Source organism: Adiantum capillus-veneris, chromosome 5, assembly GCF_014529385.1.
Source record: "Adiantum capillus-veneris isolate H3 chromosome 5, ASM1452938v2, whole genome shotgun sequence".
NCBI lineage: Eukaryota > Viridiplantae > Streptophyta > Polypodiopsida > Polypodiales > Pteridaceae > Adiantum > Adiantum capillus-veneris.
The window spans coordinates 11,333,201-11,337,783 of NC_140935.1; the positions used below are offsets into that span (position 1 = coordinate 11,333,201).

The 4,583-nt window shown below is 43.3% G+C and overlaps 1 pseudogene; it reads right to left on the bottom strand.

Moving 5' to 3' along the window:
* Nucleotides 1-2,677: 2,677 nt before the first annotated feature.
* LOC147456877 (uncharacterized) lies at nucleotides 2,678-3,962 on the bottom strand (annotated as a pseudogene).
* Between the last annotated feature and the right edge of the window lie 621 nt (nucleotides 3,963-4,583).

The following is a 4,583-nucleotide window of genomic DNA, read 5'->3' on the forward strand; positions in this document are numbered from 1 at the left end:
CATTAGAATAGATTCCTAATGAGAATTACAAGAGTGCTTGGGTGGAGAGAGCAAAAAAAATCATAACACCTAGTTAGATAGCATGAACAATACTTTCAAAAGAGAGAGAAATTAAGCTATTGACAACAGTTGAGGACCGGATTTGCATGGATCCGGTCCCCCCTCCAAAAGGCTTTGTATTATGGTTTCTCCCATCAACAGAGACATTGTACAATACAATTATTTGTGTTCCTTCAAGACTAGATAGTGCAATGAAGATGAAAGCTTCATGCACTAAGCAAAACACTTAGCAAACACAACATCAATTATCCCCGGTCTCAGACCCAAGACCTCACACACCTTTGAAGATGGTGAGAGCTAGCAGGGTATGAGAGTAGATTGAGAGGAAGAAGGAGTATCTTATGAGAAAGATGTACATCTCCTCACATAATCACTCATAATAGCATAGCTTAGCTTAGTAATTAGCATGGTAGAGGAGATGATCATGCATTGAAGATTGGCTCTTGGTTGGATTTGCATCCACATGCCAAGAGTGTGTCGATGTAGGCTTCTATCTCACAAGCTTGGAGTAGGTGATGAGCTCTCCATTAAAGCTTGGGAAGAGATAGTTTTCTTTACTTCACACATGAGATTGTGTGAGTGTGTGTGTGATAATGCCCTACAAAAAGCAGCCCCCTCTCTCTCTTGGGCGAGCCCTCTTGCTATTTGCTCTTGCTCTACCCTCATTGGACCTCCCCAAGTCAAGCCAATGACTATTAAGCAACATAAGTGATAGCCTTCTGACATTTGTCCCCCTTCCCCTTTTGTGAGAGCTTTAGGTAATTTAATAATTCAACTAAACTCTCATTGGACCCCTTTGCCTCCTGGCCAATAGGAATCAGGCAAGCCATTGGGCTGCTGAATGCTCATTGGACCTCTTGGGAGACTGTCCAATAGTCATCTAGGAGACTTAATTTTCATTGGTTCTTTTTAATTAATTAAACTAGATTTACTCTAGTCTAATTCTCATTGGTCCACCTCCAAGGCCATCCATATAGGAATTGGGTACACCTTGTGGGCATCTGGGCTAGGGAGCTGACATGTGTCCCTCATTCCCTTTGTGTAAAGGGAGCTTGTGTGTGTGTGTGTGGATTTGTCTCTCATTCCCTACATGCAAGGCTCGCCCCCTCCCAGGTAGGGATTGCAAAGACCTTTTTGTACACACACAAAGCATCCAATTCCCTTAAGGTTGACCTTTGGACACAACCTTTGAATTTTGGAGCCTTAGCATTTTGGAAGTCTTAATGGGCTGAACCTTAGGGTCTTTTCAGCCCATTGTTGCACATGGGTATTTTGCAGATGGCCCCCCCTTTGGATCCCTATTTTCCCTCCTTTGGATCCCTACTGTGGCCGGTTTGCTAGCTTAACCAATATTCTAGCTTTTTCTCCCCTGGCACTTCCCCATATTAAATGATCAGTTTAACATGAGAAAATCATTTAGGAGAATTAGATATTGATTATTATGACAGTGTGTGTGTGTTTCTACAGGTGCTTCAAAAACAAATAAAAAAATAGACTCCGACGGCGTGGACTATTTTGGGGGGTTTGTTTTTCACGTTTTGCTAACATGCCGATTAATTTTTGTAGTCGCTCGCATGCTAAAATCAACGCCCCCTCTCTCTCTGTCTATCTATCTCTCTCTCTCATGTCCGGACTCCATAAATGTTTCACTCCATAGATCTACTCTCTCTCTCTGTCTATCTATCTCTCTCTCTCATGTCCGGACTCCATAATTGTTTCACTCCATAGATCTACTCTCTCTCTCTCTCTCTCTCTCTCTCTCTCTCTCTCTCTCTCTCTCTCTCTCTCTCTCTCTCTCTCTCTCTCTCTCTCTCTCTCTCTCTCTCTCTCTCTCTCTCTCTCTCTCTCTCTCTCTCTCTCTCTCTCTCTCTCTCTCTCTCTCTCGTACTCGTGTGCAGGTGTCTCAAAAGTTCCTCCAGAAACAGCCCGCGGCGAGGCAGACTATTTCAAGCATCCAATTCCCTTAAGGCAGACTTTTGCAAGTCGTTATCATGCCGAAGTCATATTTTGCATTCACAGACGTCTCTCTCTCTCGCTCGCTCGCTCGCTCGCACGCGCGCGTGCGCGTTTGTAGCGGTTTGCAGGTGAACCAAAAAAATTTCTCTCTCTCTCTCTCTCTCTGGTCCACTTTAATTACTGTAGGGCACAAATGTGGGCGACTATAGCTTGACAGCATGCGGTTCACCAGTAGGGTATGTTAAGAGAGCTTGTATCACTGAGAAAGGACTTTCCCTTCATGGACCAGCTGAAACTTGAAAATACTAGTACATACTTGTAGACTTGAAAATAAATTCATTTGTTTGGAGATGCCAAGGAATCTCGAAGGAGAGAGAGAGAGAGAGAGAGAGAGAGAGAGAGAGAGAGAGAGAGAGAGAGAGAGAGAGAGAGAGAGAGATGGCTGACACTCCATTCAATTTACACAAGAGTATTAGCAAGACAATTTCACATGGAGCAGATACATGAGATCCAACCTTCTGAAAACCTTATGAAGGAACGCCATAACAAACAACAATTCATAAAAACTGGTAAGGCATAAATTGAAATTCATTTGTAATGACAAGTAAACAGAAAAGAAAATTACACATCCGATAGATAAGGATAAGCAATGTCATTAAATTCATGAACGGAAACATCCGATTACATTATTCAATCTTATCACAAGTGCATTCAGTTTATTCAATTGCACTTTTAAAGATGAAACCTCTTTGCGTAATGCCACTATTTTCTCCTCTAGTTCAGCTACTTGGATATCCGCTACATTTACTTGAAAATCTTGAACTACGTTTTTTATTGACTCTACAGACTCTTTTATGAAGAACTTAAGGGTGCCATTGTCATGGCCATGGACCTAAGTCCAAATATGTAGCAGGATTGCCTTCAATCTTTCAACAAGATCTTCCTCTACTCCCTCGAACATGTCCTGCGTGTCAGTGGCCTCCACAGCATTCAAATGACCCCCCTCCTCCATTACGATCTGCATAACAAAGAATGAGCCCAACAAGTTAGAATCCAACGGCAAAAAAATATGGTTCAACGAAAAGAAACAGTTATGAATTATAAACCTTCAAGATGCAACAAGTATTGCCTCTGTGCGATGCACAAGAGGCATGAAATCATCGCCTATCTGTGTGCTCTCATCGTCATCGTCACTGTCATCAATGATAACAACATTGTCTTTTGGATCATTCACGTTGGTCTCTTTAAATGCGGTCGTATCGGTAAGCTCCTTGCTAATCACAAATAGTGACAAGTACCTAAATCAATGAGCTCATGGAAAAGAAAGCAGAACAATACGATGCTAACCTTTCTATAGCCTCCCATCGGGACATAAACCAATCGGCTCGTGGTTGTGCATTGGCGTACATGTCATCGGCCACAAAAATGCTGACTATGTCTTGGTAAGTCACGGTTGAGGGAAAAGCCATGCAGCGCCACATCGCTCTAATCTTTTTCAAGTACATTCCTTGGCCTTGGTAAGGAATGATTCACGACGATGAAGGGTAGTATTTTCTGGTACGCACCATAATGTGCAAGGTCGACAAGAAATCGTTCCCTAGAGGGTGCCGCATTTTGAACTTCCAATACATTGCAGCACGGTCGAAAATATTGTTCGGAGTTAGGCATACCCTGTTCTTGAGGTCTTCTACACCGTAAAGGGTATACAACTCTACGCCCTTGTTGATATCATCAACAGTGACATTGTGAGTCAGCTTCTGGAAGTGCGGCTCACCTTCATCCTTCATGTAGTAGCCTACCATCCCCTGGAAGGTATGCATATTTTTCTGCTTTAGAGCTCTACATAGGATGTTTGCACCTGTCGGACCTTCCTTGTCCCAACCCAAGTATGACTTCAGCTTCTTGTTGATGGCAATAAGAGACGACGATAGCATACGAACCACCATCTGAAAATGCAAATGGAATACACTACCACCTCTTTCCACTGCGCACTCTCCCGCTAATGTCTCCTTCTGCAAGAATTCGTCAACGCGTGGAAGAAGACATGTATCTATGTCCTCCCCTCTCACGGAGATTGTCATGCTCGCCTCCATTAACTTTTTTGGCCTCTTCGACTCGTTTGCGGACCTCTTCTCTGCGGTCATTCGAGGACACCCCCTCCTCTTAACGAGGACGCCTTCTTTGCCTGCGCTATTGGCCGCACCTCTCGCACTATTTTCCAATGAAGCCATCGTGTATGCGTGCTCTCTCTAACTAAAGCAAAAAAAAAAACATAAAGCTTTAAGCAAGCACACACATAAAGATTTTTATGGAGCTGCTATAAAAATCAATCTCTCTCTCTCTCTCTCTCTCACTAACACACACACACACACACACACACACTCTGCGATGTTACCGCTGCTGTAAAAATTGATTTCTCAAACTCTCTCTCTCACTAACACACACACACACCCACTCTGCACACAATACCACTGCTATAAAAATCGATTTCTCCCTCTCTCTCTCTCTCTCTCTCTCTCTCTCTCTCTCACACACACACACACACACACAGACTCTGCGAGTAAAAT